The sequence below is a fragment of the Hibiscus syriacus genome, unplaced genomic scaffold (assembly GCF_006381635.1).
Source record: "Hibiscus syriacus cultivar Baekdansim isolate YM2019G1 unplaced genomic scaffold, ASM638163v2 tig00112000_pilon, whole genome shotgun sequence".
NCBI lineage: Eukaryota > Viridiplantae > Streptophyta > Magnoliopsida > Malvales > Malvaceae > Hibiscus > Hibiscus syriacus.
In genome coordinates this window covers 1,886,398-1,914,104 of record NW_024063235.1, presented here as the reverse complement: position 1 = coordinate 1,914,104, position 27,707 = coordinate 1,886,398, and the positions used below count along the sequence as shown (strand labels likewise).

The 27,707-nt window shown below is 33.7% G+C and overlaps 1 pseudogene; it reads right to left on the bottom strand.

Annotated features, from left to right (window-relative positions):
• Positions 1-88: 88 nt before the first annotated feature.
• Positions 89-27,707, bottom strand: LOC120174052 (annotated as a pseudogene).

Sequence of the window (27,707 nt, the reverse complement as noted above, 5' to 3'; positions counted from 1 at the left end):
TCGCACCGACAAAATCCACGGGCTAAACGGGCGAGTAGCCCGTATACCCAACTCTAACTGTGTGCATCATATTAAGTATTGGATAATATTATTGTCTCCGGCGGCCACCGGAGCCACTCTCCCTCTGGCAGTTAAAATAAACGGCAGCCACCGGTAGGCCGAGATTGTAAAGCTCGGCGAAGTCTTTGGTGTTGAAATTCTGGTGCAACCCCGGCGCGTACACTGTTTGTCTCCCCAGTTGCCGAAACAACGCGAACACAAAACGGTGGATGCCGACCGTTGGTCGTGGGGTCTCATGGCACACTACCTCTTGACCTGTGTTTTGGAACATTGAAAAACAGTAAGAAAAAGTGAAAATGAAGGTGAAAGAAGCTCTAGTGCTTTGCAAATACAATGAATGAAATGTCAGTTCAGTTCAGGTCGCAAATAATACACAAATGATATTTATTTTGTTGACTCCTTCAGCTATTGAAAATTATAAAATAGTCCCTTAATTATAAGATATTATTTTGTTGAGTCTTTCGATTATTAAAAGTTACAAAAGGTCATCCAACTATATATATACTTCAAACTCGTCATTTTCTGTTAAAAAATTATAGTCATTTGAGCCAGACGTTAACCTGTTAACTGAGATATGATAAAATCTTATTCTAGAATCTAAAAATGACTTGACAATTCAAACAATTTTGTGATCATATTTTATCATATCTTAATCAGTAAATTAACGTTCAGCTTAGACTAGGGATTTAAATTACGGTCGCGTTGCGTTTATCGCGGACGTAACGAATGCTATCACGGTCACTGCGAGTATCGCGGACATGAAATTTTTTAAAATTTGCACAACTTATTATAAAATATAATAATTATAATTATAATTATAATTATAAAAAATCACCTTTAATGATTTTTGGAGAGCTTTCTAATTACACATATAAACTTCAATTAATACGTGAACGTAATTTTTAAAAATTGAGTTCAACGTGGAGTGGGAGCTGCACAAAGTTTTAAATGCAATAATTGGATGTTACTAAAGAAATAAATATTTATTGAAATTTTAAAACTACAAAAGAACAAATTAACTTATAAAATAACCCATTGTTTATATACAAGAAACATGAAAATAGAATTAGAATTTAGAAATATAAACAATCAATTACTTCTATTATCAATAATATAATAAAAATAATAAGCATTACTAATAATGAAAAAAAATAAACTTATTGCATAGAATAATAAATTATAAAAATAGTTTTAATATATAAAATTTAAATTGAACATTTAATCTCACAAGTAAATCTTAACCCATTTAAAACAATTAACCCATAAAATTACCTCTTATTATTCACTTACCAAAATCAAAATATTATAATTTAAAACTCATAAAATTAAAAATAACCCATCATTTATTTAAAAGAAACCCCATGATATTGTAAGCTTATAACCTAAATCTAATTAATTATTGGGTCTGTTTTGGTCAAACCCAAAATATAAAAAGTAAAAAAAAAGTTATTTAAAACATAAAACATACATAAAATAAAAAAATTATTAACTCCCCAAATCCCTTCTTCTTCTATCGCGTGCTTGAGTGAGTGGGGGGCAGAAACAGAAGGCAGAGTAAAAATAAGAGAAAATTAGGTTTAATTTTTTTTATAAAAAATTGTCCATTATCTTGTTAATTTTTTTAAGTTCTTAAACTTACTTTGCTTTCTACTTTGATTCTTACCGAAAATACTCAAAATTTTGCATGTTACACTAAAAGAAAAACAAGAAGGAAGAAGCAGTTAAAGCAAGAAGCAAGAAATGATCAGGTACTTGCTCAGTTGGGTTATTTTTTTCTTTTGTTTTGAATGATTGAATCCTTGTTCTTGACTTGGTGTAACAAGAAAAAACGGTAATAGTGGTCCGTTATCTCCGCGATCGGTCGTTAGCCGTTAAGTTACGACTGTTATCGATCATTATTGGTGTGAATCCGCTTCACACTGTTATTTTAGACAATAGCGGTAACGGTTGGCGCCGCGACCGTGATATAACGACCGTTATACCGCGACGTGACCGCTATTTGAATCTCTGGCTCAGACGACCATCAACTTTGTAACAAAAAAAAAGACAAGTTTGGAACATATCAACAATCATTGGGTAATCATTTTATAACTTTTAATAGTTGAGAGACTCATCAAAACAACGCTCTATAATTGATAGAATACTTTAATACTTTTAATAATCAAGAGACTCGACAAAATAACATTCTATAATCATAATCATAGACCATTTATGTATTTTTACCTTAATAATAACCAAAACTTGCGCCAGTAGTGGCTGAAATATCAGTTACCAACCTGAAAGGTTTGATTTGGATACGATAGTAAGTATAATTGTATGTATCATATGGGATTGTCTCAGGAAAGACGGGTTAATATACGGTTAATATACGGTGTTACCGGATACATTAAAAGATATTTAACAAATTCGGTTTAGCGCTACCGAAAATGTTGACTAATAATAATGTAGTAGGTCTAAGTCATGAAGAAATATTAAAAAATTGTGCAACTGGCAAACTTAACTTGTCGGTTCGTGTCGATCCAAATTAAAAATGTGTCGATCCAAAACGATATAACAGGTAAAACTATGACAAAACCGGTATTAAAATGATAAAACCGGTAAAGCGCTACCGGATACATTTAAAGTGTCGGAACTTTAATATAAGGATCGACACTTCGTGAATTTAAAAGAGAAGCAGTTTTAAATCTTATAAAGTGTCGATACTTTTAAGAAATGTATCGATCCAAAACGATATACCAGGTAAAAATATGATAAAACCGGTATCAAAATGATAAAACTGGTAAAACGTTACCAGATATATTGAAAGTGTCGATACTTTATATAAGGATCGACACTTTGTGAATTTAAAAGAGAGCATTTTAGCGCCTATAATGTGTCGATACTTAAAAAAAATATCGATCCACAATGATATAACAGGTAAAATATGATAAAACCGGTATCAAAATGATAAAACCGGTAAACGATACCGGATATTGAAAGTGGTCGATACTTTCGTAAGTACGTGAAATAAATTATCGACACTTTCAAAGAAATAGGTAATTATCCTTTCGAAAGTATCGACACCTGACATAAAAGTATCGACACTTTTGTATTTGTATCGATTAAATATAAATAACATATCCGATGAAAATAAAGGTCATATAAATATCCTCTGAAAATCGACAAAACGGACGAGTTTTTGAAATCGAAGCGTAATTGTTGCTGCATTTCAGAAGGCGTTTCTAAAGAGATGTTTTGTTTGTTGTTGATGCAGTCGAATCGAAAAGTATGTTGTTAAAACCCTAGTTTTTTTATTACAGTAATCGCGAATAGGGTTTTTATGTGTTGTTTAGGGTTTTGGAGTAAAGAAGCATTTGGGACGATTGCAGGTAGAAAGTGATATTGAAGGTAAAATATAAATGTCGATACTTTTTTAAATATTATAGGTAGAAATGATATTATAGGTTGTATAAATGTGCCGACACATTTTGTAGTGGTCATTCAAATTCTTTTGAAGAAAACTGTTTTACCACAAGAGTAGTTATCTATATTTATATTGAATAAAGTGTATGTAACAAAATAATTTGATTTGCGTAAACTGATATATGAAGGAAAAATGGAGTCAATGGGTTGGAAAATTGTTGGTGGTGCAGATGACTTTGAAATTGAGGCCGAGACTCGAAAGCAACAAATGTGGATATGTACTTCTAGTAAGTATCAATGTCTTTTTGTTATATTGTTGAAATGGTAATTGGATTAAAGTATCAATAAACTTTAAATTGATTATAAATTTTAAATGTTGACAGTATGGCTGAATGCAAAAGGATGAAAAGAAGATGGCACACAGAGCGTTCGGTATGTAAATGAAATTGACATTGAGTAGTATTTAGTGTTAATGTATTGATTAGAAACGTTTATGTTTAATATTAGGTGACAAAAGATGTGAGGTCCAAATGGAATCAATGAGTGATGCTGAAAAGGAACCTTATATCACACAGTCAAGGAATGATAGTAAAGAATACAAACGGAGGAAAGCCATTAAAATAAGGTATTCATTAACTTGTAAATACGTTGATACAAAATATAAGAACTATAACATTATATATTGTTAAAAATGTAGGAAGTGTCGACAAGATACAACATTAAAAGGGTGAATTCATTAATTAAACACCTTAAGGAGAAGGGTCAGTTGAATGTGCTGGGAAATAGGTTTGGATCGTTGGTAGTAAGGTCGATCTATTCCGAGGAAATTGTGTCGATCCTTGATGGCGCAATTTGATGTCAGAATATTGCTAAGTATGATGATTTTCATTTCCTCTCGGGATCCCATGTGCTGCAGCCATATTGGGGGTAGAAATGAAGGCAAAAGTGTTGTAGAAGTCTGTAAGAGTAAGGACTGGAAAACACTTGCCTCCAAATATGGTTTGAAGCAGAAGGTGACATATGCTGAAATTTAAGAGGAAATAAAAAGTGGATCTTACGTTGGGGATGAGCTGAAGGCCAGAGTTCTATTATACCTTGTCGGTATCTTTCTTTGTCCAACGGGTCATACGTCAACGAACAAGGAACATATGAAGCTCATTTGCGATGAAGGCTTGAAGGGTGAATTCAATTAGGCTGAATATATCCATTCGAGATTGATTGAATCAATAATCACCTTAAAAAGGGTAGCCAGAGATACCTTAAAGGGTGCATAGCAATCTTAGGTAAATGAGTTGAAGAACTTTTTGTGTTTTTATATAAAAATATAAATTTTATTATAAATGCAGGTTGCACTGTTCGATTTTTGGTCGGGCTGTGAGGCAGTGCCGGCTTATGAAAGAACCGGAGTGGCACGCATCCATGCATGGGGGAAGGAAGAGGTGGTTAGAGTGATGGGAAGTTGAAGTTGGATAGAGCGAAGAAGCAAGAAAGGGTAATAATGTAATTAATAATATTAAGAATATAATCAATGTCTTAATATTGTAATTTAATTTTGAAGGTTATTGGCAAGGATGTAGAGGAGGCAGAGGAGAAGAAAGGAGAGATGGTTGTATTGGGGGATGACGGTGAGTGGGATGACGGTGAGGGAAAACATAGTAACTTCGGCATTTTGATGTCTGAATTGGCTGATATCAAAAAAACCCAATTTGATATCATGCAAAGACAATCAAGAGTCGAAGAGAAACTTGAGAGAGTTGAAGATACACTTGAGAGGCATAAGGGGGTAGTGGAAGGAAAAATAGATGGAGTGGTGAAAGAAGTAGAGGTGTTGAGGGGTGAAGTGGTGAAAGAAGTTGGGGTGTTAAGGGGTGATATTAAGATGATGACGGGTGAAAAATTTGAGGGAGTGGTGAAGGAGGTTGTGGAATTGAGGAGTGAACTTACGGGGGTGAAGGGGGTGGTTGATAAATACTTGGATGAAGGAGATCAATTGAAGGGTGAAATAAAAGAGATGAAAAGCTATGTAGAAAAAAATACGATGAACTGAAAAAATATGAAGAAGAAAAGAGGGGAGGAAGAAGAAGAGATGGAAGAAATGAGGAGGAAGGAAGTCGATGTCATTTATACACCGGAGAGTGTTATAGCAGCATATTTGATTCGGAATGTCCTGCACCCCAGAAGAAGAAGCAGAAGTAAGTTGAATAAAAGAAAACTTAATTTGATTTTTATTATGTTGTTGTGACAAAAATTTGTATGCAAAATTGTAGGTTGAAAAAGCGGATATTCCAAGCGGAATTGATGACATCGAAGCTGCAATTTGTGATTATTTATGGAATAGTGAGTTAGAATCGGAGTAAGTGAAAATATTGCTTTGTGAGTTATATTTAAATGTTTCATGACAACATATTAATCCTAATGATTCATATAGATATTATGTAATCTCAATGGGAAATCAATTCGCTAGTGTATACGACGTTGCAACGTTGAAGCCTACGGAATGGGTTGGCGGTGTGGTAAGTAGAAAGTAGAAAATGTTAAAACTTATTGAATATGTTCTGATTGTGTAATTAATTTTGTTAGGTTATTGATTTGCTCGCCTGGACAGTATGCTACGATTCTCAAAAGTCACTCCGGAGGATTGGCTACCTTCCATACCACTTAGCGGTGAATTAAATTAATAAATGGAGATAAGTAGTGTTATAGACGGTAAATTAATAATGTTTGTTGCGTAATTGCAGCAGCAGGCGTTGGATGCCAACAGCAAAGAAAGTGTTGAGAGTATTGCTACCTTCTGGGGTCCCATATTGAATAACTATGTGAAATTCACCGACTGTGAGAAGGTAAGACACCATACCAATTGCAAATGATGTTTTCGGATATAGAATGTTGAATTTTGTCAAATTGGGTGTGAAATTTGTTGCAGATCATGATCACAATAAACTACCATAGTTCACATTGGTATCTGTTGGTGTTGGATATGGTAGATCGTGTTGCAACAATATATGATAGTATGTTTACAACTGAAGCAGCTAAACAGAGAGTGAAGGATGCTAAGAGATTGGTATGTATGTATGTATGAAAGGACATTATGTAAATTATAATGCATAATTTTTTGGATCATAACTTTTCTATTTTAATGCAGATTAAAATATTAGATTTTTATAATAAGAAACGCATTTGGGTTGAATCCTGTGGATCTCTAGGAAAGTATCCCTTGAAAATTTCAAATTTGTGGAGCATAAGAAGAATAAGCAATTGAATGGGTATGAGATGTTATCACAAATAGAAAGCTTAATTTATGCAGTATTCATCATAATTGACATGTGTGGTTTTCAAATTTTGTAACAGATATGATTGCGGCATGTATGTGATGATGTGGATGGAATCGATCGGTTCTACAGGGGCAACTGGTGATTTTGTAAGTGGAAAGAAAAATTCGTTTGTGGTAAAATTGTTAAAAGTCGTAGATTGAATGTTGTAGTTTACAATACTTAACGTTCTGACAATTTGAATATAGGTTGTTGGAGAGTGGGATCGATCGCGAATATTAAACGATCTCGTAAGCCACGATCAAAATCAACGAAGACAGGAGATAACAAAAGCTGCCATGATACATAAGAATAACAAAAGGATGCAATGATGTAAATGTAGGGTTAATTTTGTATAAGATTTATAATTTTGTATACGATTTATAATTTTGTATGTGAATATAATTATGAATGAGATGAGAAAAGTTAGCAGTATGTTGTTATACATGTTTCTTATACACATTAAGGGTCATGTTGATACTTACGATATATGGAGATTGTTGCCTGTATTATACCAAATGTCATCATAATTGTCATCATGTGCGAGAATGAATGGCCATTCCATATATATTGAGGGTATGTACAATAACTACAAAATTCACTTTAAAGTAAAAGGCAAATTTACAATATGGCAAACAGGGTGCAACCATAAAGTGTCGATCCATATATAAAAAATGTCGATCCCATAAACATCGAAACCCAAAAATATAATGTAATAGGTAATTTTTCAATCTAATCGGTACAAGTATACCTGTTTTATGAGAGAATAGGTCTAAATAATGTATCGACACTTTTGTAGTTTGTGTCGATATTTTTGGTCCAGAATGAATGGCAAACAGGGTGCAACAATAAAGTGTCAATCCATATATAAAAGTGTCGATCGATAAACATCGAAACCCATAAGTATAATGTAATAGGTAATTTTTCAATCTAACCGGTACAAGTATACCGGTTTTATGAGAGAATAGGTCTAAATAATGTATCGACACTTTTGTAGTTTGTGTCGATATTTTTGGTCCAGAATGAATCGCAAACAGGGTGCAACAATAAAGTGTCGATCCATATATAAAAAGTGTCGATCCCATAAACATCGAAACCCATAAGTATAATGTAATAGGTAAATTTTCAATCTAACCGGTACAAGTATACCTGTTTTATGAGAGAATAGGTCTAAATAATGTGTCGACACTTTTGTAGTTTGTGTCGATATTTTGGTCCAGAATGAATGGCAAACAGGGTGCAACAATAAAGTGTCGATCCATATATAAAAGTGTCGATCCCATAAACATCGAAACCCATAAGTATAATGTAATAGGTAATTTTTCAATCTAACCGGTACAAGTATACCGGTTTTATGAGAGAATAGGTCTAAATAATGTGTCGACACTTTTGTAGTTTGTGTCGATATTTTTAGTCCAGAATGAATGGAAAACAGGGTGCAACCATAAAGTGTCGATCCATATATAAAAAGTGTCGATCCCATAAACATCGAAACCCAAAAGTATAATGTATTAGGTAATTTTTCAATCTAACCGGTATAAGTATACCGGTTTTATGGGAGAATTGGTATATATGTATCGACACTGTTTAATGTTTTGTCGATACTAATTTAAATATCAAGTGTTTTCCACCGTTCATTATATAGTACTCTAAATCGAAAAACCCTAAACATAAAGGCAAGCAGGCAGAAGATAACTCTTCCTCTCCGAAGAATACTAGCGTTATCATAACAGTGACGATCAGATATTCAGGTAAATTTATCGATATTTTATGGGTTTGATTGATTTCTATATTGGAGTTTTTTTCCTGAATGTGTTTGTGTTCCATTGTAATAGCATCCAACCAAAATGGATCCAAAACGTCAGCGTCAGAAGCGCGGTCTTTCTCAAAGCTCTTCTCAACCCAGTTCTTCTCAACCACAACCTCCTTCTGAAACAAACGATTCTTCTGAGGAAATCAGGTCCTTCGAAACTCTGAACTTTAGATACGATATGGAGAAACAAAGATGGAAGACGAGTTTTAAAGTAAGGAAGATTCGTCCCGAACGTGTCATTGACCTGGCTTTCTTGTTTGATGATAAATATGCATTTAGTTTTAAATCCACATTTACATCTTGGGGTTGGCTTGAATTCCTTGATGTAGAACCAAGATATTATCCCAACCTAGTTAGAGTCTTCTACAACAATGCTTCCTTACAGCACGAGCCTAATAAGACTAATATAATAGGAATTAATACACATGTCATGGGGAAGGATATATATATATCTCCGGAAACTATTGCGGAGGGTTTAGGTGTAGCGAATAAAGGGGATTCAGATGAAAATGTTGTAGATTGGTCTACAATTAAACGGGTTGCTAGAAATAGCCCAATTCACCTCGATGTAGAGTCGAGAGTGTTTCATAAAATGCTCACATGGTATATCCGGCCTAGTGGGGGAAAACATTCAACGCTTCGAGACAGCGATTATTGGTGGATAGCAAAGTATAAATCCAAATCCAAAACGGCTCCAAACATTGCAAAACTCATATTTAATACAATTGTATATATGGTCACAAAGGGAGCAACAATTTCAAGTACACTACCATATGGATGTGTCATCACCCATCTGTTGAAGAAGAAGGAAGTTGATTTTTTGCATGACGTCCCTGTTCGATTAACCCGCAAGATTGACATGGTATTTATTAAAAAAGTGGGATATGATTTTGTTGAAAAACTCGGTTGGAAGCGTGTCAAGGAGGTCAGATTAGATCAAGAGAGGGAGGAAATGGACCCCGTTGGCCATAAAGAAGAGCAACCAAGTGGAGACGCAATGATGGAAGAAGCTCCAGTTGCAGAGGATGTCACAATTAAGACCGTGATGGAATACATGGTCAATTTTCGGGAGCATATTGATTCCCTTGTGAGTGGAATGCGATCCGATATTTCATCATTGCAACATGAAGTCTCCATGTTGCATGACGAATTACGTCAACGACATCAAACGAGTTAGGTAATTCATTATTTATGTTTCTAAACATTTACACGTTCTGAACTGTATTTTATTTTCTTTTAACAGATGTGGACAACCAAGCGGTCAATGAAGATGAAGATGACGATGAAGATGAAGATGACGATGATGATGATGATGATGATGATGATCCAAACAAGTATATCGTGTCTGCAACGCCGCCTTCAAGAAAACTTTTAATTTTTGATCTCAATGATGTCCTTGCCTACATCCCAAGACTGCCTGCAGGTTTTAATTCTATTCTTTTGTATCCATTATTTTAACATATAAGTGTAGAACTTTAATCTCATTTTCTTCATGTTGTAGATGTTGTCCTCAGAACAGGATTATTTGAATTTATGCAATTTTGTGTCGACAATTTTGTTGTTTCCCTTTGGTCTTCAAAGATGAGGTTAGAACATGTTTGGAGCAATTGAATTACTGTAGTCAAAATCGTTAATATACATTTCAATGTTAACATTCAAACTTGATTACAATCTCAGGCATAACGTCGATCGTGTACTTGAGAAACTACCTTTATTTTCTGAGCATTTTCTATTCGTGTGGGTAAGATGAATGTCATTACAGTTTGCTGACTTTTCGTTGTCTATGATTCCTACATATTTATGTTCGACTGTTTGTGAACAGGATCAAGCAAAATGCAAAACATACGATACTGTTACCTACTGTAAAGATCTCAATGATGTTTGGAATGCGTGTCCAGATTTTAACGAGCTAAATACACTTTTGGTCGATGATTCAGCGGAAAAAATGATTTATAATCCGGTAAGTTGCATTTATGCAATATGTTTTTCCAGTTGAACAAGTGTTCAGACATTGATTATTTTAACAACTTATGTGTTTATATAGAAATACAATTACATATGTCCACATACCTTTGACGCTGCTTCCCATTCGAATGACAATGCTCTAGGTATGACACAAATTTATTCATGCTTATGCGAATTTAGTTTATTGTTAGTAAAATTGCACCTCATTAGTTTGATAATTGAAATTATTTATGTATGTCCTCAGAAAAAGGCGGAAACATACGAGAGTATTTGGAAAATTTGTTGAAGACCTCTAATGTTCCGGACTTCGTTAGAAATAACCCTTTTTCATCGGATTAATTTCGTTTGTCGGTACATTATTTGAACATTCTTGTGTATGTATATTTTGGTGTGATTATATTGTGTGTATATTTTCATTAATTATTCCATATTTGCTTCTCTGTATACATATACATTTGAGGATTGTTGAAATATCAATACTAGTTATTAATGTATTTTACATCTGCTTGCAAATGTATCGAAACACATTACTATATCATTGTTTTCCATGATATCCACAACAAAGTTTTCACACTTTTTAATATTGTGTCGGTACTTTATGTCCAGAATGGAAAAAAATGTGTTGATACCTTTTCAAAAAGTGTCGATTGAAAAAACATCGGAACCCATAATTATAATGTAATAGATAATTTTGTAATATAATCGGTATAAATATACCGGTTTTATGAGCGAATAAGTCTACAACCTATATCGACACTTTTTAATATTGTGTCGGTACTTTATGTCGAGAATGGAAGAAAAATGTGTCGATACCTTGTCAAAAAGTGTCGACATTTACACATCGGAACCCAGAATTATAATGTAATAGATAATTTTATAATATAACCGGTATAAATATACCGGTTTTATGAGCGAATAGGTCTACAACCTATATCGACACTTTTTAATATTGTGTCGGTACTTTATGTCCATAATGGAAGAAAAATGTGTCGATACCTTGTCAAAAAGTATCGACATTTACACATCGGAACCCAGAATTATAATGTAATAGATAATTTTGTAATATAACCGGTATAAATATACCGATTTTATGAGCGAATAGGTCTACAACCTATATCGACACTTTTTAATATTGTGTCGCTAATTTTAAGTAACGCGGTTTTTCTTCCTTCATTCAAAATATTTATATGTACATGTTTCTTATACACAATATGAGTCATGTTGATACTTACGATATATGGAGATCGTTGTCATTCCATTCCGTCTTCGAAAAAATCAGTTGATGTAGCTTGTACTCAAACTGAGCTTGACTTGAGGATATGTTAGTTTGTTATGTCCCTCACCGTTGCAGTACCCACATCGCCTAATTTTCTTCTCGACCTTGTTCTTCGGCACTTCTTTTCGCTTGCGTTTTTTTCGTTGAGGGTCACGAACGTTGTTTACTACAATGCTCTGGTTGACTGAATCAATCAAACCAAACGAGTTTTCTAATTCTTCTATTAGTTTTTTTATCTCATCTCTTGCGGTTTTGAAAGACTCGTCTGTCTTTGATGTAATGTAGCATAACCTACTTGACGTTGAACGTAGAGCAGCGAACCTTGCCATTTGCATCACTTCTGGAGACACATTCAAATCAACATAACTGGGTGCAGAAGCCTTCGCATCATTAGTCCACCTACTTTGAATCAAAGTCCCGGGCAAATATGTGTAGTCCAAGTGCTTCAAAATGTGAAGTTGATGGCGACACAGAAGTCCAATGGTCTCGAATTTTTTTGCAGGAGCAAATTAGAGTTTTCGTAAGAGAATCAAAACTAATTTCAAATTTCCTATTTTTTTCTGCGTACTTTGACAAAATATAATGTTGAAATTCATCTGATAAGGACTTAATCTCTGCCTCAATCCGGTACAATGTCTCCCGTATAAGTTCATCTTGGAACACACGAAAAGATTCGCGGGTAAAAATCGCAGCGGCATGGCTTTCAAGGTCGACCGGTTTTGTGATCTGGAAGGGCTTCGTATGGGAACTTAAGTAATCCGCTTTCAACTCGTTCATACGCATTCTACTAATTCCATCTTCAATTGCACGAACAACATCTAAATATGTCTTCTTGTGTTTCAGTGCAATAGCTAGTGAAGTATTCATAGACTCGCACCTTTGTGTTGAGTGAATATTGGCAAAGAAATGACCGGTTAGATATGCTTGTGCCCATAAGTGTCGTGTATTTCCCTTCTCAATCACCCATGGATGCTTTTGGACGTTGAATTCTGAAACAACCGAACGCCATTGAATATTAAATTCCTCGGTTGTCCACCAGGAAGCCATGCATTTTGAGAATGCTGGTGTAAACTTTGGGTCACCAATGTTAGCTTGTGCATTGCGAGAAAGATGCCAAGAACATAATCTGTGCTTAGCATAAGGGATAACAGATTTGATAGCCCTCTGCATTGCCCTATCCCCATCGGTGACAACTGAAATAGGTGATTTATTCATCATGGCTTCTAAAACATTCTGTAGCACCCACTCGAAAGATTGAGACGTCTCGTTAGCGATTATGGCAGTGGCAAACACAATTGTGTTATGGTGATGATTGACACCAACAATAGGCATAATTGGTCGACCATACAAATTATCTTTGTACGTTGTGTAGAACGCAATTACATCACCGAAGCATGTGTAATCCGATCTCGATGTAGAATCTGACCAAATAAGATTATACAATGCCCCCAATTCGTCTACCGAGTATGTCATAAAAAACCCGGGATCATCATGTTTCTTATAATCAAAGTAGGCAATAAGCGCATTCACATCCCCATCAACAATTTCCTTTACTTTACCTCTTTGAAGTGCATTGTAGAGGTCTTTATGTGTAAATCCAACATTACGATATCAGCCTTACTTACAGCTCTATTAGAATGCATAAATGGTGTCATAGCAGGTGTGCACAATGCATGATTATGTTTTTGATCAGACTTACTTATAACCCACTGATCGTTTGTATTTGTTGCTGTAACTACGACTCTAGCCTTACATCCTGTTCTTGTGATTGGCGTATGAGCACGTTGACGATCAACAGTATTGACTTTTGATACTCGAAACCCTTCTTTGGAACAACAAAATTCTTGTGTCTTCACATTCCCTTCCATGTCAAGCCATGTTGTTCCCTTACGTGCACTAAACCCATGTTCCCGTGCGAATCCCTTGTAAAAGTACCAAGCTTGATCACGTGAACAGAAGAGCTGACCAACCAATCTGTCAGATTCATCAACATTATGTACTTCATGGCATTCCTCGGTTGGCTTAACATTGTCTACATCAGTATTATCCATGGCAAAAATTTTGTTGTGCAAGCTCAGTGGTCCATGAGTTGATGGAGATGTAAGCAAAGGTTCATTTTGAACATGTTTCAGTCGTGCTGCTTTCAATAGGATGTGGTATTGGTAGTGGTAGTTAAAGGGTGGGTACAACATTAAATTCGCAGTACATATTTAGGTATGTACAATAACTACAAGTATCGACCCAAAAAAATCAAAACCAATAATTATAATGTAATAGGTAAATTAACAATGTAACAAGTATCGACCCAAACGAGGTGCACGCATAATATATTAGGTCAACATAAAGTATCGACACTTATTAAAAGTATCGATCCCGAAAACATCGAAACCAATAATTATAATGTATTAGGTAAATTTACAATGTAACCGATATAAATATACCGGTTTTATGCTAAAATAGGTCAGCATATAGTATCGATACTTGTTAAAGTTGTGTCGATACTTATGGTCTAGAATGAATGCCAAAAAAGGTGTACCCTTAAAGTGTCGATACATTTATTAAAAAAGTATCGATCCCTAAAACATCGAAACCCATAAGTATAATGTTCAATGAAACCGGCATAATTATACCGGTTTTATGAGAGAATAGGTCTAAATCATGTATCGACACTTTTTTAGTTTGTGTCGATATTTTTGTCCAGAATGAAATATTAAAACCAACGAGGTGCAAGCATAAAGTGTCGATACTTACGATCTAGAATGAATGTCAAAAAAGGTGTACTCTTAAAAAGTGTCGATACATTTTGTTGAGTTAATCGATCGACGAAATTAGCCAAGAGGGGGGTGAATTGGCAATTAAAAATTCGGTGGAAGCTTTTACAGAAAATTGAAAAGATTTGCACAGCGATTTAGAGTGGTTCGACTTTCTCAATCAAAGTCTACGTCCACTACCTTAGCTATCCACACTAAGGATTTTCCAACAAATTCACTAATTTGTTCTTTCTTTTAAGGCCAAAGAGATAACCTTACAACACCCTCAAGAATATACCCCAATTCTTGAGAACACTCTTTTCCCAAAGAGAAGATTACAAATTTGCAAACTTACAAGGAAAACCTCACAAGGTAAGATGTTTGCACAATTCTAGAACAAGAAAAGAACACTCAAAGATAATTACAAATGAGCACAAATGGTGTTCTTGAAAGCAAAATGAATATTGAAAGGAAAATTGGCTTGATTTGCACAAACTTGGTGTTTGATGCTTTCTCTCTTGTTTCTCTATGATTTCTTATTGATCAAGGGCTTCAGAACTTGTTTAAATACACCTTGAATCACTTCTGAACGTTGGGGATGATTAGTGAAGATCATATAGCCGTTTTAGTGTGAAAACAATTAATAAAACAGTTTGGAGCGTGGGGGGAATCGGTACCCCCTATGGGGAATCGGTTCCCTAAGTGTAAAATTCAAATATTTCGACCGTTGAACAGGGGGGAATCGGTACCCCCTATGGGGGAATCGGTTCCCTCTGAGCATTCTGGAAATCTCGGAGCCAAACCATTCAGGGGGGAATCGGTACCCCCTTGGGGAGGAATCGGTTCCCTCTGAGCAATCTGGAATTTTTGACTTTGAAATGGTTCGAAATACTTTGAAAGATTATTTTGAAATTGTTTTAAGATTAAAACTTAATTTTACACTTAAGTAAGGATTAAAAATGATTTTTGAAATATTTGGAGTAATGTTTTGATATTCGAATAATTATATCGAATATACTTAGAAAATCATTTTGGAAAATCTTAAAATTCATTTAACTTAATTTGTTATATCGAAATATCAAAAAGTTTTCAACAATCTCCCCCTTTTTGATATAACAAAACATTTTAGTAATTTTAAGATTTTGAATTTGAAATCAAGTTTTGAAATTACTCCCCCTTACTTTAACACTTTTTCCATTTATCATTTTAAAAACACACTTAAAACACACTTCTCCCCCTTTTTGTTAAATCAAAAAGATTCAAATAAACGTGAAAAATATTAAGCCAATTGATTAGGTATATGTATGCATAAGCTGCTAAGATCACAATCAAGAGAACCGTTAGCCATTAGTTCCATAATCAATATTCATAAACAATGTGATATGGTAAAATTGGTCATATTTGCTAATAATGATGTAAATGATGCAATAATGAATAAATCACACCAAACATATAAGTTCACACCATCCATAAATTCAAACATTCCAAAATATTCAAAAAGTTAAAACAATAGGTTTGGAAAACAAAGTAAAACATTTAATCATATATCCGGATCAGGAGGAGGAAAACGAGCTCGCATAGCGGCCATTTCGTTAGTGAGGTCATTAATACGTGCGTTGGTTGCTTCATTATTTGCACGCATTTCCCGAAGAATTTCTAATTGTTGAGCTCCCATTGTGGATAAATGGGACTCTATAGAATTAAAGCGCGAATCCATGGTCGCATATCGGTAATCAAATGTCTCCATAAAAGATTGAAAATATGGAGGCATTTGAGTCGATTGTTGTGCTTGCTCTTCGGGCTGCTCCTCGGCCTGCTCAGGTTCATCTTTAGCTTCATCGATGTCTCGCATTAGTTGCTCAAGCTCGAGATCTTCGTCAGCTTCGGGTGGAGCTTGTGAAGAACTAGCTCTCGGAGTAGTTGCAGAAGATCGAACCCATTCCCGGTTTCCATATCCTTAATCCATCCCGCTCTCGTTAAGGAAAGAATGTTAATTTATTTCTTAAGAGGAAAAACGGCATCTAGACCGACTCTAAACCCAGCTTTGGAAAACATATTACTCAAAATACAACCGTAAACAAGAGATGAACAAAGTTTTTTATTAGGAACAAGATTTACGGTTTCAACAATTTCAGCAAAAATAATCTGAGGTAGGTTGATTTTAATATTGTTTTCGAAACAATGTAACCACCAAAGATCTAAGGCTCTAAGAGTAGAATAACGACCTCCAGATGGTCGAAACCACCAAGAAATCATTAGATGAAGAAAACGTTCATGAAGGTCTAGGACACTTGCACTATACCTTCTTTTATAACGAGATCCTAAAACCTATTTTTCATTTGAAATCCCTTCATTATCTAATCCGAATGTATTGGCTATGTAAGCCGAGTCAATATATAAGAATTGTCCTAGAAGGTAGGAACGAATTCCTATGGTTTCGGTTTCAGTTTGGTCTTTAACACAAACGGCATTAGAATAGAAAATACGAACAAGTTGATGGTAAACGATGGGTTCAAGGTCAAAGAGTTTATCAAATTTCCACTCTTGTAAAAGAGGAAGATATTTAAAATTGATAGCTAACATAGCTTGACGAGAAGGAATACGTTCTTCCCGGATTTTGTAAGAGTCGAAATATTGATAATACCAAAAACGATGATTTCTAGGACCAGGATGATTGAAACACGAATTTTGGATAGTCAAATTAGGATCAATAGGATTAGGATTAGAAATTGGAATAGGTGGAAGATTTGGAGGTGGATTTGGTTGTCGGTGTGAACGACTAGATGAAGACCTAGCACGTTTAGGATTAGACATGGTGAAGGAAATCGGAATAGATTGGATAACCTGCAATTTTAAAAACAAATGTATGCAATTCAATTAATCCCAAAACTCAATTGAGTCCTCAATATTTCAAGGTTCTCTAAATCAATCCTAATGGGCAAAGTTTTTGAAAAACTTTTGAAAAAAAATATGGTTTTGAGAAACAATATATGTATAGTTTTCATAACAACAACATAATTTAATCAAAACACAATGATTTGAAAAACAACAATTTTTTTTTAATTTCGAAAATTTAAAATTTTTGGAAAATTTTTGTGTTTTTGATGAAATTAGTTGTAACATCTAGTTTCTAATCACTAAACAATCAATGCCCGATCACTATTTCATCCTAGAACTAATTAAAACTAATCCTATGTTCAAAATCAATGAAATAGAGAGTTTAGAAAAATTTACCTTGAAAGATGAAGATTGAGGGGATTTAGATGTTGTTTGCACGATTTTAATGATGATTGCAAGTTTAGGAGATGATATTTGAAGTGATTTCCGATTAAAATCAATGATTTGAGGCAAGAATGGAGATTTGAGTGTTTGAGGGTGAGAAACGATGGAATAGGTTTTGGGGTTTTGGGTGTTCTTGCCCGATTTTAACAGAACCCCAGGGGGTATCGATTCCCCTGTGGGGGGAATCGGTTCCCTCATGGGGGGATCGATTCCCTCTGCACCAAAATGCTAAAATCCGACTTTTAAGCACATAAAATGCTAAATTAATCTTCTCTAGTGGTATAGGCAACTCATATATTGAAAAATAATTATGTTCAAACAATTAAATTAATCTTTAATCGATATTTGAACATAAAATTAATTTTTCATCAAGAATCATAAACTCCCCCTAACTAATAGCAATGAATGCAATCAAAAATTACTATTATGAGCATTTTTCAGTATTTATTAAAAGTGCTGAATTATTTTAAACACTAAGTGAAGATAGGTCAGTTAAACCTAATTCTCTCCTAAGTGTCCAAAACCTTTCCTTATCTAAGGGTTTTGTAAAAATATCCGCTAATTGATGCAAAGTATCAACATATTCTAGAACTACATCTTCCTTAGTGACATGGTCTCTAATGAAGTGATGTCTTATTTCAATGTGTTTAGTTCTAGAGTGTTGGATGGGATTTTTAGTGAGACAAATAGCACTAGTATTGTCACACTTGATAGGAATGGTACCTACTTCAATTCCATAAAAAAAGTTGTTGTTTCATCCATAAAACTTGTGCACAACAACTACCGGCTGAAATGTATTCCGTTTCAGTGGTAGATAATGCAACACAATTTTGCTTCTTTGAAAACCAAGAAATCAGCATATTTCCAAGGAATTGACAAGTACCGGAGGTGCTTTTCCTATCTAATTTGCATCCTCCATAATCCGCATCAGAAAAGGCATGCAAGCTAAAGCTAGAGTCTCTAGGATACCAAAGTCCTAAACTAGGAGTGTCCTTAAGGTATCTAAAGATTCTCTTAACAGCTAGTAAATGTGATTCCTTAGGACATGATTGAAATCTAGCACATAAGCAAACACTAAACATAATGTCCGGTCTACTTGCAGTTAGATAAAGCAAAGAGCCAATCATTGACCTATATAATTTAACATCTACACATTTACCTCCTTCATCTAAGTCAAGCTTTGTTGAAGAGCTCATTGGAGTGTCATGAGGTTTCCCATTTTCCAGTCCAAACTTCTTGAGCATATCTTTGATATACTTAGCTTGATTAATGAAGATGCCATCTTTTCTTTGCTTGATTTGGAGTCCCAAGAAAAATGAGAGCTCCCCCATCATGCTCATCTCAAACTCACTTTGCATTAGCTTAGAAAATTCTTGGCAAAGAACATCATTAGTAGAACCAAATATTATATCATCAACATAAATTTGAACTACTAATAAATCTTTACCTTTATGCTTTAAAAACAATGTAGTGTCAACCTTTCCTTTAGAAAAACCTTTTTCAATTAAAACAATTTGACAATCTTTCATACCAAGCTCTAGGAGCTTGTTTTAAACCATAAAGAGCTTTTGTCAATTTTAAAACATGATCCGGAAAATTTGAATCTTCAAAACCTGGAGGTTGTTCCACGTACACTTCTTCCTTTATAAAACCATTTAAAAATGCACTTTTAACATCCATTTGATATAATTTAAATTCATTGAAACATGCAAATGCTAATAACATTCTAATTGCTTCCATCCTAGCTACGGGAGCGTATGTTTCATCATAGTCTATGCTTTTTTCTTGAGTATAGCCTTGAGCAACAAGTCTAGCCTTGTTCCTCACTATATTACCACTTTCATCAAGTTTATTTCTAAAAACCCATCTAGTACCTACAGTAGATTTATTACTAGGCCTTTCAACTAATGTCCATACTTTACTTCTCTCAAATTAATTTAATTCTTCTTGCATAGCCATAATCCAATGTTCATCTTTTAATGCTTCTTTGATGTTCTTAGGCTCTATGCATGAAATAAATGCAACATAATTACAGATATTTCTAAGAGAAGATCGAGTAGTTACCCCTTTTGATGGATCACCTATAATTTCACCATCCTTGACATAGTTGTACTCTCTTGGAAAAGATACTTCCCTTTCTTCAATGGTTGGATTCTCGAGGGGATCATGAGTTTCCTCATCCTTTGTTTCTTCCTTTGATGATGATTCTCCAACATCATGTCTAACGTCATTTGTTTGTACAATACCTACATCATCATTAACACAAGAATCCTTCCTCGGAAGGAGATTATCATCGAAAACAACATGTATAGACTCTTCTACAACTAAAGTTTTTTATTAAATACACGATAAGCTTTAGAATTTAAGGAATAACCCAGAAAAATTCCTTCATCACTTTTAGCATCAATTTGCCAAGGTTTTCTTTACCATTGTTTAAAACAAAACATTTACATCCAAAAGGATGAAAATAGCTAATGTTAGGCTTTTATTTTTGAGAATTTCATATGGAGTTTTCTTTAAAATTGGCCTAATCATTACTCGATTTACAACATAACAAGCGGTATTTGTGGCTTCCGCCCAAAATATTTTGGCAAATTATTTTCACAAAACATGGTTCTAGCCATTTCTTCTAAAGTTCGATTTTTCCTCTCAACAACTCCATTTTGTTGAGGGGTTCTAGGTGCTGAAAAATTATGGCTAATACCATTAGAATTACAAAACTCAATAAATCCAAGATTTTCAAATTCAGTTCCATGATCACTCCTAACACTAGTTATAGAGTAACCTTTTCATTTTGGATTATTTTTGAAAATGTGATGAAATGTTCTAATGCTTCATCTTTAGTACTTAAGAATAGAACCCAAGTGTATCTAGAATAGTCATCTACCAAGACAAATGCATATTGTTTTCCTCCCAAGCTAGTAGTTCTAGTTGGCTCAAAAAGATCTAAATGGATCAATTGTAATACTCTACTAGTTGATACATCATTAATAGATTTAAAAGAAACTCGTTTTTGTTTTCCTTTAGCACAAGCATCACAGATTTTATCATTATCAAATTTAAGCTTAGGCAACCCTCTTACTAAGTCTCCTTGAATTAACCATTGCAAAACACTCATACTAGCATGTCCTAGTCTCCTATGCCATAACCAACTATCATGCTCATCCTTAGCAACTAGGCATAAATTAGTCATATCAATAGAATCTAAATGCACCATGTAAATGTTCCCTATTCTATGACCAACAAGCATAATCCGATTAGATGCAATGTCAATGACTTTACAACCATTAATTTCAAATAAGACATTGAATCCTTTATCGCATAATTGACTAATACTCATAGATTATGCTTTAATCCATTCACATATAAACATTCTTAATTTGTATGGAAGAGGTATTACCTATTGTACCAATACCTTCAATATGACCTTTTGAATTGTCTCCAAAAGTCACTTCTCCTCCATTTTTGGCGTTAAGCTCAATGAACCGGCTTTTGTCTCCGGTCATATGTCTTGAGCATCCACTATCAAGGTACCATGAATTTGAATTTGTTTCCCGTGCCTTGTAGCAATGCTCCTTTCCCTACAAACATAGATTAATTTTTGATTTTTGGTACCCAAATTCTTTTGGGTCCATATTCATTAGTTTCCAAAATCCTAGTCCCCTTAGGTATCCATTTGTGTAGGATATTTTTATCTTTAGTAGTAATGAGTTCTTTAGGAACCCACATACTTCTAATAATTTTTTCATTAGAGGTTCTTTGGGGACCTCTATGATTGTAGTTTCTAAAACTTTTTCTAACAAAGTTGGATTTTGAATTTCCACCTTTTTCAAAATGTTTTGTTCCAACTTTATCAAAAGAAGTTTTAAGATCATCAATTTTCTTTTGATGATCATCATTGATCTTTGAAAGTAAATTTTTCAAATCTAAATTTTTCTTTTCAAACTCTTCTAGTTTGATTTGCAAGTCTTTGATTTTACTTTCAAGATCGTTGTTGGTTTTGGATATGAGTTTGTTTTCATTTTTCAATTTTGAAACATCATTTTTATATTTTAAAAACAATTTCTCATAATCCGAAGCCAACCCATTGTATTCCTCAAATAACTCATCATAAGATAAATCATCAAAATTGGATGAGTTAGAGGTTACCTTAGAATCTTCCCCGAATGCCATCAAGCACAAGTTTGCTACTTCTTGTTCCTCTTCATCGGAACTTTCTTCATCGCTCCATGTAGCCACATGAGCCTTGTGCTTATTCTTTGATTGACCCTTTTTCTTCAATTGTGGGCAATCATATTTGACATGCCCCGGCTTTTTGCATTCATAGCAAATGATTGGGTCCTTCTCTTTTGGTTCATTTTTGAGGCCTTCGTTTCGTTTGAATTTTCTTCCTCGGTAAGGTCTCATCATTTTTCTGAACCGTTTGGCAAACAATGCCATTTCCTCGTCATCATCATCATTATTAGAATCACTCTCATCTTTTGTGGATTTGAGAGCAACTCCAATGTTTTTCTTCTTCTCCTTCTCCTTTGGTGTCTCTTCAACTTTATCAAGGTCCACCTCATCTTCAAGCATCATCTCATGAGTAAGGAGTGAACCGATAAGTTCTTCAAGAGTTAAGGATGATAGGTCCTTAGACTCAATGATTGCCGTCTTCTTTGATTGCCATGATTTTGGGAGGGAGTAGACTAACTTCCTCACAAGCTTTTCATTTGAGATGATCTCTCCATATGATTTGAGACCATTGAAAATCATTGAAAATCTATCCGTCATAGCTTTGATGTCTTCATTTGGTTTCATCCTGAAATTTTCATAGCTATGCGTTAGAATACTAATTTTTGATTTCTTTACCTCATCGGTACCTTCATGAGTGACTTGAAGTTTGTCCCATATTTCTTTGGCGGTTGTACACGATGAAACTCTTCCATATTCATCTCGTCCAAGAGCACAAAAAATGATATGGATGGCTTTGGAGTTGAGCTGGAACATTCTTATCTCTCCTTCACTCCACAAACTTGAATGAGTGAGAGGTTTGATGTATCCTTCTTCTACAGCATTTCATGCTCCCATGTCACTTGCTTGAATGAAGTACATCATTTTATTCTTCCAATAGGCATAGTTAGCTCCATTGAAGAAAGGAGGCTTGTTGACGGGCATCGAATCGAGACCGGAGTCGAAGTTTGAAGCGAAGGCCATTGATGACTTTGATAATCAATATAACTCTTCCCGAATCGACTCAAGAGGCGATTAAACCTTCAAATGAGTTAGGCTCTGATGCCAATTGTTAAGTTAATCGATCGACGGAATTAGCCAAGAAGGGGGTGAATTGGCAATTAAAAATTCGGTGGAAGCTTTTGCAGAAAATTGAAAAGATTTGCACAGCGATTTAGAGTGGTTCGACTTTCTTAATCAAAGTCTACGTCCACTACCTTAGCTATCCACACTAAGGATTTTCCAACAAATTCACTAATTTGTTCTTTCTTTGGAGGCCAAAGAGATAACCTTACAACACCCTCAAGAATATACCCCAATTCTTGAGAACACTCTTTTCCCAAAGAGAAGATTACAAATTTGCAAACTTACAAGGAAAACCTCACAAGGTAATATGTTTGCACAATTCTAGAACAAGAAAAGAATATTGAAAGGAAAATTGGCTTGATTTGCACAAACTTGGTGTTTGATGCTTTCTCTCTTGTTTCTCTATGATTTCTTATTGATCAAGGGCTTCAGAACTTGTTTAAATACACCTTGAATCACTTCTGAACGTTGGGGATGATTAGTGAAGATCATATAACCGTTTTAGTGTGAAAACAATTAATAAAACAGTTTGGAGCGTGGGGGGAATCGGTACCCCCTATGGGGAATCGGTTCCCTAAGTGTAAAATTCAAATATTCCGACCGTTGAACAGGGGGGAATCGGTACCCCCTATGGGGGAATCGGTTCCCTCCGAGCATTCTGGAAATCTCAGAGCCAAACCATTCAGGGGGGAATCGATACCCCCTTGGGGAGGAATCGGTTCCCTCTGAGCAATATGGAATTTTTGACTTTGAAATGGTTCGAAATACTTTGAAAGATTATTTTAAAATTGTTTTAAGATTAAAACTTAATTTTACACTTAAGTAAGGATTAAAAATGATTTTTGAAATATTTGGAGTAATGTTTTGATATTCGAATAATTATATCGAATATACTTAGAAAATCATTTTGGAAAATCTTAAAATTCATTTAACTTAATTTGTTATATCGAAATATCAAAAAGTTTTCAACACATTTATTAAAAAAATATCGATCCCTAAAACATCAAAACCCATAAGTATAATGTAATAGGTAAATGGTCAATGAAACCGGTATAATTATACCGGTTTTATGAGAGAATATGTCTAAATCATGTATCGACACTTTTTTAGTTTGTGTCGATATTTTTGTCCAGAATGAAATATTAATGCCCAACGAGGTGCAAGCATAAAGTGTCGATACTTTTATAAAAAGTTTCGACACTTTACGAAATATCGAAACCGATAATTATAATGTAATAAGTAAATTTGCAATGTTACCGGTATAAATATACCGATTTACTTATAAAATAGGTCAATATAAGCGCTACCTATTACATTATATAAGCGCTACCTAATATGTTATTGTACTTGATAATATTTCTCGTTAAATACCTATTTTATTATATAAGCGCTATCTATTACATTATATAAGCGTTACCTAATATGTTATTGTACTTGATAATATTTCCGGTTAAATAATATAACATAATCGGTCTAAATTTTAACCGGTCACTTGTTTAACCGGTCACGCCGTATATTAACCATTTTCTAGGTGTCGCACCGCAGAACTACCCGTATTATACCAATGAACTAAACTACAACTTTTCTGATGTATACTTCCAAAAATAACTTTTCTGATGGAAATAAAGGATTTTATCGATTTTTTGGTTTCCTGAACAACCACTGGACGACCAATCACATCAGATATACGGTACGAGAAGAATAGTTTCTTTCCTTTTTTTCCCCTTTTCCAACTATTATTCCACGAATTATTATTAGACTTATGAGGGGCGATTTTTCCTAAAAATCAACATGATAATTTTTTTTTATCTGTCAGATATTTTTTTATCTTTATTTATTGATCTAATATTTTTATAATAAAGCGTGGCCCTTGTAGTACGTCTTATAATAAAACGTCTCTGAAACGTGTATTGTGTAAAAAACTCGGGTGCTAGTTTTATAAATATTTTTACAATGATACTTAATATGTAATTAATTTTTATTAGAATGATATTTGTATTAAAACGTCAACATTAGTTTTTTATTTTTTTTGTGTAATATTATTTTTTAACAACAATTAATAATGTTTATTGACTTTTTATATTAATTGTTTAAAAATATAAAAATATTAAAATAAACTTTTAATTATAGATCAAATGAATTATTATTCATTTTTAAAAAAAAATCAATAAAAATACAATAATAAAAATTAAAATTCAATAAAAAAGAATATAAACCTAAAAAAGTATCACCTCTTTATTTAAAATATTCTTTATAATATTAATTTTAAAAATATAAAATAAATATTAAATTTTAATTTTATTAAAAATGAATAAACATTATTAATTGTTGTTAAAATTTTTTAAAAGTTAATTTTAATATTTTAATATTTTTAAACAATTAATTTTAAAATACTAGCTATAAAACTTTTATAAAATTATTCATATTTTAAAATACTTACTCTCAAAGTTTTCTTATACTAAATTATACGTATTGTGTAATTTAATGTAAAAATTAAAATTTATCAAGTTATAAAATAATTTGTAAAAAAATATTTAAAGATTTTAATGTATAAAGTTTTATTTCACACAAAAAATAAATAAATAAAGTTGACGTTTTCACCCAAATATCACTCTAATAGAAATTAATTACATATTAGGCACCATGTTAAAAATATTTACAAAATTAACACCCGAATTTTTTGCACGTTTCACAAGGCACGCTTCAGGGGACGTGTCTTACCCCACATGGCGTAAGGTGTGCTTCAAAGGATGCGCCTTTCTGTAAAGAGTGTTAGATCGATAAATAAAAATGAAAGAATGTATGACAGATAACAAAGATTGTCAAGGTGATTTTTTTGAAAAAATCGCCACTTATATGAAGAAAAAAATTATACTAATAAATTTTTAAATAAAGATAATGAACATTTAATATGATTTGAACTTTTTTTTACTGTAAGTAAGCCAAGTAGATTATTTCACATATATAAGGTGGACTTTTTCATCTCGTCATTGACATATATTGGTGACAGAATATTATTGGAAAGTTTGATTTCTAATCTGTTAGCAAAATAAATTATTCATACTTCAAAATATTATGATTTATAATACAAGTATAAATTTCAAATTTATTACAAGTATTTAATAACTTAATTAAGCACAATCAAAATACTAAATATTAAATATAATGTTAAAATCATGTGCTCGTCCCTATGTAGCACAAAGAGAAAGAGGAAAATAAGGAGTATGGTTTTCAGAACTGGACCGGTTAGCGAACCGGCCATGCTACCGGTTCACTGGTTCAACCGGTCGAATCGGTCCGACCGGTCGGAAGAACCGGACGACGTCATAATTATTTAAAAAATTAAATAAAAATACCAAAAATATTTAATAAAAAATAATTTTTTATATCACAAGTCATATTCAAAGCAAGTCATAACATATATAAGTTAAAAACCATAAAATCAATGGAAACAAAATTATTCAAATTAACTACAACATAATATTTAAGGTAAAACATATTAAATAATAAATATAATTATATAACTATAATTAAAAAATAAATTTGGGGTTAAAAAAATCATAACAAAATGATATTGTTTGGTTTAATTTTTTTAAAAAACAATCCCACATGGCTAAGAAACATAGAAGAGCATCCCAAAAGTCTAAAGAGTAAAAATATGAGAACAAAACAATCTCACATTGCTAAGAAACATAGAAACGCATCACAACTAACTTCTATAAATAATAGAGGTAATTTGACATTCAAAATCATGGAACCTTTTGGTGAGCATTGAGTGAACTATTCTTTCACTTCAATCAAGCTCGAATTTTAGGTTTCAATCGAGCTTATAATTTTTTTTGAATTCAAGCCTTTTTGAGTTCAAGTTTTAATATTATATTTCGAGTTTGAGTTGAACTTTATAATTTTTAGTTTGTGAGTTTGAGTTGAGTTAAGCTTACTTTTAAAGTTTTCAAGTTCGAGTTGAGCTCAGCAATACTCGAGTTCGACTTGGCTCGTTTAACAAACGACGTTGTTTGGTTTAATTTTTTTTTTTAAACAAAAATCTCGGTTTTTTCCGGTTTTTTTTTCGGTTTTCAGTCGGTCCGGTTCGAACGATTCAACGGTTCTGACCGATTCACTAATAACAATTTAGATTGAACCGAACTAAACAACGGTTTCCGATTGAACCGGCCGATCCGATCCAATTTTCAAAACAGAGATAAGGAGTAGATAACATAAACATAGAGGTTTAGAGAACTGACCAGTGCAAGTATTCCCTGAGGTTGGAGTCACTGGGGCTGGGGGCATCAGGATCCACCATAACCTACGCCAGATAAAACTGATGATTAAGAAACCAAAAACTCTAGTCCATTAGCGTATGTATAAAGGAAGTTACCGGAGTGTAAAAAGTCGTGAGATCATCCCCATCAATATCAACTCTAGGCTGGTTCACAACTCGGGAGGGTTTGAGCCTTGACAGAAATAAAAGTGTCCAAAACATCTCCTGCAACCCTACCAACAACCAAGGGGCCTGCGCCTTTAGGTACGCTATTGTCGCTATCTCTAGGCAT